This window comes from Triticum dicoccoides, chromosome 6A, assembly GCF_002162155.2.
Source record: "Triticum dicoccoides isolate Atlit2015 ecotype Zavitan chromosome 6A, WEW_v2.0, whole genome shotgun sequence".
Taxonomy (NCBI): Eukaryota; Viridiplantae; Streptophyta; class Magnoliopsida; order Poales; family Poaceae; genus Triticum; species Triticum dicoccoides.
This window is the reverse complement of record NC_041390.1, coordinates 599,714,440-599,725,258: the sequence shown is the minus strand read 5'-3', so window position 1 is coordinate 599,725,258 and position 10,819 is coordinate 599,714,440.

The window sequence follows — 10,819 nt, the reverse complement described above, 5'->3', positions numbered from 1 at the left end:
GAAACGTCCCATCATATAAAGAGGGCAACCACCTCCATCGCCCCTACCATTTCCCCCCAAATCCACTCGCTGCCGCATCGTCTTCCTCTGCACGCCGTCGTTGTCTCGCTCTCCTCCACTGCCTCCACCGCACCGTCTCGCTCTCCCCCACCGCATCCTCTTCCTCACCTTCACCGCCTCCATCTGTCAGATGGCCGACGCTCGTGGCGACGCCGATGCAGCGGCTGGAGATGTGGTGGAGCTGCAGGGTCAAGGCGCGGTGACCGCGGATGTCGGCGGCGTCCACGGCGGTGCGGGGAAACTCGCAACCGCTACGGATGTGGCGGGCTCCGCCTCATCGCTGCAGAAGGTGACGGCATCGAGCGGCGCAGTCCATCCTGATGCCCCCGTTGCGCCGCCTGCCGTGGAGGAGCAGGTATTTGCACTGGGCACCCATTTGCACTTGCTTAGCATGTAGAGTTAGTTCGAATGTGATTCATACAGTAGTTCAGATGGTTAGAGTAGTTGGTTTGACGGATGGGCCGGGGTTTTTTGTATGGGTTGGGGGATGGGGGTTTTTGGACTAGGGTTTGTTGGATAAATTGGTTCCAAAAATGCTAGCTAGATGTTGTGAACTATGATTTTAGGTGCTGCAATGATTGGGGTTTTCAGATTTATTTTTAGATCTGGATAAATTCATTGCAAAAATGCTAGATGTTGTGAACAGATTGGTTTTTTAATTCTATGATGCTTATTAGATTTGTTTTTAGTGCTCACAGATTGGAGCTTTTAATGCTACTCAAGTTATTTGCTTCAAGTTATATTAGCTCTGTTGTTCACAATATGTCCACAATATGTAGTTATATTAGCTCTGTTGTTCAATGTGTGTGCATGACAATGGAAAATGCAAATAGGATCATACTATATTAGCCCTATGATCAAGTGTGCATATCTAAATTTCAATATGTAGTTATATTAGCTCTTTTGTTCAATGTGTGTGCATGACAATGGAAAATGCAAATAGGATCATAGTATATTAGCCCTATGATCAATCTGTCATCTATGCATATCTAAATTTTCAATTGGCTTATGTATTTACTAGTGATGGATGTAATTGTATATTCAGGAGGATGATGGTAGGGGGAAGAGGAGGACGATATACTATACTTTCGGTGACCCGTACGATCCAGCGTATGATGACGACGAAGAGTATGAGGTAAGCCTACTTGAAATTTAGATTGTTCATTTAGTTCGTTTGACATGGTGTATTCCTATGAATCTATAATGTACTAATGTAATTCATTGGTGTGTGTCTTGTTAACCCACAAGTATAGGGAATCGCAACAGTTTTCGATAAGTAAGAGTGTCGAACCCAACGAGGAGTTAAAGGTAGAACAAATATTCCCTAAAGTTCTATCGACCACCGATACAACTCTACATACGCTTCACGTTCGCTTTACCTAGAACAAGTATGAAACTAGAAGTACTTTGTAGGTTTTTTTTGGATAGGCTTACAAGAAAATAAAGAGCGAGAAAATAAAAGCTAGGGGCTGTTAAGGTAAAGAAGCAATAAAGTAAATATAGCGAGTGTGGAAAAGTGGTGGTAGGAGTTGCGAAATTGTCCCTTAAGCAATTGACTACTTTACTAGACCAATACCAAGTTTTATGTGGGAGAGGCCACTGCTAGCATGTCATCCCTTACTTGGAATTCTATGCACTTATGATTGGAACTATTAGCAAGCATCCGCAACTACTAACGTTCATTAAGGTGAAACCCAACCATAGCATTAAGACATATTGGTCCCCCTTCAATCCCGTATGCATCAATTTCTATGCTAGGTTGAAGCTTCTGTCACTCTTGCCCTCCAATACATAGTCCTATCAACATACAACTAACCCTATGGTGTGATCCACGCGCACGCTCATATGATGGGCACCAAAGGACAGCAACATAACCATAAGCAAATTAAATCAATCATAGCAATTCATCAACCACCGATAGGACAACAAAAATCTACTCAGACATCATAGGATGGCAACACATCATTGGATAATAATATGAAGCATAAAGCACCATGTTCAAGTAGAGGGTACAACGGGTTGCGGGAGAGTGCACCGCTGTAGATAGAGGGGGAAGGTGATGGAGATGTTGGTGAAGATGGCGGAGGTGTTGGTGTAGATCGCGGTGATGATGATGGCCCCCGGTGGCACTCCGGCGCCACCGGAAGCGAGGGGGAGAGAGCCCCCCTCCTCCTTCTTCTTCCTTGATCTTCTTCCTAGATGGGAGAAGGGTTTTCCCTCTGGTCCATGGTCTCCATGGCGTGGGAGGGGCAAGAGCCCCTCCGAGATTGGATCTGTCTCTTTGTCTCTCTCTGTTTCTGCGTTCCCAGATATGGCCCTCCACCGTTTCTTTTATATCCGGAGATCCGTAACTCCGATTGGGCTGAATTTTGGACACGATCTCTATCCGGAAATTAGCTTTCTTGCGGCGAAAGAAGGGCACCAACCACCTTATGGGTGGACCACGAGGGTCAGGGGCGCGCCTGGGGGGGAGGGGGTAGGGCGCGCCCCCCTACCTCGTGCCCACCTCGGACACCGTTTCGTGTTGATTTTCTTCCCAAAAATCATAAATATTCCAAAAAAATCTCTGTCAAGTTTTATCCCGTTTGGACTCCGTTTGGTATGGGTTTTCTGCGAAACCAAAAACATGCAACAGACAGGAACTGGCACTGGGCACTGGATCAATATGTTAGTCCCAAAAATAGTATAAAAAGTTGCCAAAAAGTATATGAAAGTTGAATAATATTGGCATGGAACAATCAAAAATTATAGATATGACAGAGACGTATGAGCATCCCCAAGCTTAATTCCTGCTAGTCCTCGAGTAGGTAAATGATAAAAAAGATAATTTTTGATGTGGAATGCTACCTAGCATAATCGTGATCATATGTCTAATCATGGCATGAATATTAAGACACGAGTGATTCAAAGCAATAGTCTATCCTTTGACATAAAAACAATAATACTTCAAGCATACCAACCAAGCAATCATGTCTTATTGAAATAAAATAGCCAAAGAAAGCTCATCCCTACAAAATCATATAGTCTGGCTATGCTCCATCTTCACCACACAAAATATTTACATCATGCACAACCCCGATGACAAGCCAAGCAATTGTTTCATACTTTTGACGTTCTCAAACCTTTTAAACTTTCACGCAATACATGAGCGTGAGCCATGGACATAACACTATAGGTGGAATAGAATATGATGGTGGAGGTTGTGTGGAGAAGACAAAAAAGGAGAAAGTCTCACATCGACGCGGCTAATCAACGGGCTATGGAGATGCCCATAAATTGATGTCAATGTGAGGAGTAGGGATTGCCATGCAACAGATGCACTAGAGTTGTAAGTGTATGAAAGCTCAAACTGAAACTAAATGGGTGTGCATCCAACTTGCTTGCTCATGAAGACCTAGGGCATTTGAGGAAGCCCATCGTTGGAATATACAAGCCAAGTTCTATAATGAAAATTCCACTAGTATATGAAAGTGATAACTCAAGAGACTCTCTATATGAAGAACATCGTGCTACTTTGAAGCACAAGTGTGGTAAAAGGATAGTAACATTGCCCCTTCTCTCTTTTTCTCTCAATTTTTTTCTTTTTTTTCTTTTTTTGGGCCTTCTCCTTTTTTGGCCTTTCTCTTTTTTTATTTTTTTTATTTTTTATTTTTTTCGTCCGGAGTCTCATCCCGACTTGTGGGGGAATCATAGTCTCCATCATCCTTTCCTCACTGGGGCAATGCTCTAAAAATGATGATCATCACACTTTTATTTACTTACAACTCAATATTACAACTCGATACTAGAACAAAGATAGGATTCTATATGAATGCCTCCGGCGGTGTACTGGGATGTGCAATGATCTGGCGTAGCAATGACATCAAAAAACGGACAAGCCATGAAAACATCATGCTAGCTATCTTACGATCATGCAAAGCAATATGACAATAAATGCTCAAGTCATGTATATGATGATGATGGAAGTTGCATGGCAATATATCTCGGAATGGCTATGGAAATGCCATAATAGGTAGGTATGGTGGCTGTTTTGAGGAAGATATAATGAGGCTTATGTGTGATGGAGCGTATCGTATCACAGGGTTTGGATGCACCGGCGAAGTTTGCACCAACTCTCGAGGTGAGAAAGGGCAATGCACGGTACCGAAGAGGCTAGCAATGATGGAAGGGTGAGAGTGCGTATAATCCATGGACTCAACATTAGTCATAAAGAACTCACATACTTATTGCAAAAATCTATTAGTCATTGAAATAAAGTACTACGCACATGCTCCTAGGGGGATAGATTGGTAGGAAAAGACCATCGCTCGTCCCCAACCACCACTCATAAGGAAGACAATCAATAAACACCTCATGCTCCGACTTCGTTACATAACGGTTCACCATATGTGCATGCTACGGGACTTGCAAACCTCAACAAAAGTATTTCTCAATTTCACAATTACTTAACTAGCACGACTCTAATATCACCATCTTTATATCGCAAAACTATTGCAAGGAATCAAACATATCATATTCAGTGATCTGCAAGTTTTATGTAGGATTTTATGACTAACCATGTGAATGACCAGTTCATGTCATCTCTCTAAATAGATATAAGTGAAGCAAGAGAGTTTAATTCTTTCTACAAAAGATATGCCCACGCTCTAACAAGTATAAGTGAAGCAAAATAGCATTCTACAAATGGCGGTTGTCTATGTAAAGAGAAACAGGCAATCCAAACTTCAAATGATATAAGTGAAGGACATGAAGCATTCTATAAAGCCATACTCAAAAGATTTAAGTGAAGTGCAGAGAGCATTCTATAAATCAACCAAGGACTATCTCATACCAGCATGGTGCATAAAAGAAAAAAGGAAAACTAAATGCAAAAGACGCTCCAAGATTGCACATATCACATGAACGAAACGAATCCGAAAACATACCGATACTTGTTGAAGAAAGAGGGGATGCCTTCCGGGGCATCCCCAAGCTTAGACTCTTGAGTCTCCTTGAATATTTACTTGGCGTGCCTCGGGCATCCCCAAGCTTGAGCTCTTGCCTCTCTTCCTTCTTCTCACATCGAGACCTCCTCGATCATCGAAAACTTCATCCACACAGAACTTCAACAGAAAACTCGGTAAGATCCGTTAGTATAATAAAGCAAATCACTAATCTAAGTACTGTTGAAAACCAATTCGTATTTTGTTTTTGCATTGTGTTTACTGTAATATAACTTTTTCATGGCTTAATCCACTGATATAAATTGATAGTTTCATCAAAACAAGCAAACTATGCATCAAAAACAGAATCTGTCAAAAACAGAACAATCTGTAGTAATCTGAACATTCACCATACTTCTGATACTTGAAACATTCTGCCAAAATTAGGAAAAATAAACAATTTGTACGGCAAGATAGTGCAAAAAGAAACAGAACCATTTGACGTTCCAGTAAAAAACGAAAATTCGCGCACTACAGCCAAAGTTTCTGTCCTACACCGCACAAACCAACAAGTATTGTAAACATCCTAAAGGCAAACCTTGGCACATTATTTTTATAATACAATGGAATTGTACAAGGGGATAATTATTTTCATTGAAAAGTTTCTGTAATCAATATTCACAAAGTTTCCGTGAGCATGAACAAAGTTCAAGGAGCTCTCCCACTTCAACAATGCTTGTCTTTCTCACTTTCACTTTCCTTTTTGAAAAGTTTTGGGTTCCCCTCTTTATTTTTGTTGTTTTCAAACTATATGAAAGTGCTCAACAGAAATAAATGAATCTCTAAGACTTCCAGGTTGTCTCCCTGGAAGCAATTTCTTTAAAGCCATTAAGCTAGGCATATAGTGCTCAAGTAGTGAATCCACCCGGATCCCAAGGTATATCAAAGCCAATTTTAATTAGCAATGATTTAGGATTTAGTAGTGAGCACAAAGCAACATATATCATGTAATGACGAAGTCTAACTCTCTTTCTATGCATCGGCATGTCATAAAAGAACAATTCATGCACACATAGTAAAGGCCAATGCATAGTATAAATAGTTTCTTGCAATTTTACCATGTTGGAAACATAGAGAGGTGGAGATATAGTTCGTCTATCATAATAATTACAAGTAGGAGCAGCAAGCACATGCATATTATACTTATCAAAATCATCATGTGCAACGGTATAAGGCAACCCATCAATATAATCCTTAATAAGTGCAAATTTCTCCGATATAGTATAATTGGGAGAATTCAAAAAGATAATAGGACTATCATGCGTGGGTGCAATAGCAAAAATTTCATGTTTAACATAAGGAACTATATCAAGTTCATCTGCATAAGCATAATTCGTATTGGCATCTTGGCCACAGGCATAGCAAGCATCATCAAAAAGGGGTATTTCAAGAGAATCCACAGGATCATAATAGTCATCATAGCAATCATCCTTCGGTAAGCACGAAGGGAAATTAAATAACGTATGAGTTGAAGAGTTACTCTCATTAGAAGGTGGGCACAGGTAGCTAATCTGCTCTTCCTCCTTTTGTTCTTCGCTCTCCTCATCATCTTTTTCATCCAATGAGCTCACAGTTTCATCAATTTCTTCTTCCATAGACTCCTGCAAAATATTAGTCTCTTCTTGGACAGTGGAGTAGACCTCGATATATGGTTTAACATAGGCATTAGAAGCATAATTATCATAGCAATATTTAAGTATGGAAAAGTTTTCAGATTTGTAAATAGTAGCATCATACTTTTCAATCAAAGAAGCAATTTCATAAGCACCCTTAAAAGCAACAAATTCTTCAATTTGTTGAACATCATAGTAACTATAAACACCTTTAGCATATGAAGATACGATTACATTATCACTAAACTCACATTGGTAGGGAAGGTGTTTCTTAGGATTTTCAGAACAACAAGTAAAATCATAAATTTCACATAAATTCCCAGCATAGCATTGCAAACGATGAATTTTGATCCAGTAAACGTTTCCCTCTTTCAGATATACGGTGTCGCACATAACAAGCACGCTCATCTAAAGATTTGCCCTCAACTAAGCTAGTTGGGGTTTCAGCACGAGCACATATGGACGAAGATGATCCAAGTAATAAGCTTCAGCAGTGTGATAGATTTTGAGTGGTTCTTCAACCATTGGTTCAGTAGGTACAACTTTTTTTTAGTATTTTGCGTTTCCTACCCATAGCTAAAGATATAAAACAACTAAGAACAGAAAATAAAAATTACTTAGTGATAAAGCAAACAAGCACACATGAGAATATTCACCCCACGCTATTGCTCCCCGGCAACGGCACCAGAAAAAGGTCTTGATAACCCACAAGTATAGGGGATCGCAACAGTTTTCGATAAGTAAGAGTGTCGAACCCAACGAGGAGCTAAAGGTAGAACAAATATTCCCTAAATTTCTATCGACCACTGATACAACTCTATGTACGCTTGACGTTCACTTTACCTAGAACAAGTATGAAACTAGAAGTACTTTATAGGTGTTTTTTTGGATAGGCTTGCAAGAAAATAAAGAGCGAGAAAATAAAAGATAGGAGCTGTTAAGGTAAAGAAGCAATAAAGTAAATATAGCGAGTGTGGAGAAGTGGTGGTAGGAGTTGCGAAATTGTCCCTTAAGAAATTGACTACTTTACTAGACCGATAGCAAGTTTTATGTGGGAGAGGCCATTGCTAGCATGTCATCTCTTACTTGGAATTCTATGAACTTATGATTGGAACTATTAGCAAGCATCCGCAACTACTAACGTTCATTAAGGTAAAACCCAACCATAGCATTAAGACATATTGGCCCCCCTTCAATCCCGTATGCATCAATTTCTATGCTAAGTTGAAGCTTCTGTCACTCTTGCCCTCCAATACATAGTCCTATCAACATACAACTAACCCTATGGTGTGATCCACACACGTGCTCATATGATGGGCACCAAAGGACAGCAACATAACCACAAGCAAATTAAATCAATCATAGCAATTCATCAACCACCGATAGGACAACGAAAATCTACTCAGACATCATAGGATGGCAACACATCATTGGATAATAATATGAAGCATAAAGCACCATTTTCAAGTAGAGGGTACATCGGGTTGAAGAAGAGTGGACCACTGTAGATAGAGGGGGGAAGGTGATGGAGATGTTGGTGAAGATGGCGGAGGTGTTGGTGTAGATCGCGGTGATGATGATGGCCCCCGGTGGCACTCCGGCGCCACCGGAAGCGAGGGGGAGAGAGCCCCCATCCTTCTTCTTCTTCCTTGACCTTCTCCCTAGATGGGAGAAGGGTTTCCCCTCTGGTCCATGGTCTCCATGGCGTGGGAGGGGCGAGAGCCCCTCCATGATTGGATCTGTCTCTCTGTCTCTCTCTGTTTCTGCGTTCCCAGATATGGCCCTCCACCATTTCTTTTATATCCGGAGATCCGTAACTCCGATTGGGCTGAATTTTGGACACGATCTCTATCCAGAAATTAGCTTTCTTACGGCGAAAGAAGGGCACCAACCGCCTTATGGGTGGACCACGAGGGTCAGGGGCGCGCCTGGGGGGTAGGGCGCCCCCTACCTCGTGCCCACCTTGGACACCGTTTCGCGTTGATTTTCTTCCCAAAAATCATAAATATTCCAAAAAAATCTCCGTCAAGTTTTATCCTATTTGGACTCCGTTTGCTATGGGTTTTCTGCGAAACCAAAAACATGCAACAGACAGGATCTGGCACTGGGCACTGGATCAATATGTTAGTCCCAAAAATAGTATAAAAAATTGCCAAAAATTATATGAAAGTTGAATAATATTGGCATGGAACAATCAAAAATTATAGATATGACGGAGACGTATCAGTGTGTAGTATGTCTCTGGGGAAGATGTGCATGTGGACCGCGGCAACTTTGCCTCCTTCAAAGAGAAGGAAGAGGAGAAGATCAGGATCAAGGGCGTGGATTACTACTACAAGAGCAAGACCAAAACTTGGCGCTGCCCCTACTACACCACCAAGCCAAAGCCAAAGTCCGGCCGCTTAGTTCACCTTCTAGCTCATGCAGAAGATGTGGCCATCCACGGCGAGGACTACAATATCATGGGGCAGCATGCTGCCCTAGCCGAAGTCCCGTCTCCCCCCTTCCCTGATGTTATGATGTGTTTTAAGTACTTTAGGTTGTTTGCTGAACTATGTGGGTGAACTATGTTTGTGAACATGATGTGGATTACCTTTTGGTGGTTGGATGAATTTTATATGCATGTGGCTATCTATGTTGGGTATTTTTGTGTTTTTAAATTTATCTGCTATGATTTGTTTCAGTTTTTTGAAAGTTCAGGTGCTGCAATGATCACACATATGCTGCAAATATGCTGCAATCCATCATTTTATCAAGGGTTCCCTTTTATCAAATATTCTAATAATAAAGCAAAAAAACAACATTTTAATGAGATGTATTATCAACTATCTATGTTTGTGTAGGAGATCATGTGTGCAAAATTTGAGCTGATTTAGAGGAGGTCAAAGAAATTTAGATATCTATGAAATCTTGTAGGTGATAGCTCATATGTGTGAAGGTTTTCTCATGAAAATGACCATAGGACAAGTTTATGATTTTTGGTTGGTAATATGTCACATAAGACAACATTAATATAAAACTATAGGCCAAGTTTATTATTTTTCAATTAATCTTCATATTTTTATATTTTCTTTTGAAAACATATGCTTTAATATAAAAACTATTAAAACACCTTTTGAAATATGACAATGGAAAACTAACTTCAGATCCTTTTGATTCACTTTAAAATATAGATTTAGTGATTTTTTTTTAAATTTTTCAAAAATAGAAGGTAACACCACCTCCTCTCCTTGAACTCTATGAAATCATGTACATGATAGATCATATGTGTGAAGGTTTTCTCATGAAAATGACCATAGAGCAAGTTTATGATTTTTGGTTGGTAACATGTCACATAATACAACATTGTGAGCAGCTTATATATATATATTTTCTAAATTAATGATGCTCATTTGACCTCGATCGTGCCAGCTAGGGTTTTTTCATGAAAATGACCATAGACCAAGTTTAGTATTTTTCCTCGTTAGTTTGTCTTATAAAACGACGAACGGCGAAGGTTTCCTATTTTTTTATTTTTTTAAAATTAGTTATGCTCAGCCAAAGCCTTCGAAACTGTAACATCCCAAATTTTCAATTTGGAATGTTATGCATTAGATCATCATTGCATACCATATTTTATTGCATTTTGGCTTGATCCTAGAAATTCTACGCAACTCAAGGACCCACGGAGAGAGTTGGGGATTTCGTTATTTTCATATTTGAGTTTTCTCAAATTTTGAAAAGCGGATCAATTGATTTTAATTATTTTTCCCTTTGAATATTTCTTTTATGAAAATAAAAGAGAGGGGATAAAATGACTTTCCCAAAATAAAGAAATATTGGAGATTTAATATTAAAATCAAATAAGATTTTTATTCGGAGTTTTATCGCTATTTTATCTGAATTAGGGAAAATATGCGTTTTTAGAGGATGGGGAAATTTTATTTCAGGATTTTTGGAGTCCGTTTAGTATTTCATTTATTCGTTTTTCTGAGCGGATTTTTTTAGAAAAGTCAACCGACTTACCGGGCCGTGTCTGACCAGGACACTGCGCCCGGGCGGCTTTAAAAGCCGAAGCCCATGACCCCGAGGCCTAAATCGCCGCCGCCGCCCGAACCCTAGCCCGCCGCCCGCCGCCGCCGCCAGCACCGCTCGCCGCCGCCGCCAGTCCCGCTCGCTGCCGCC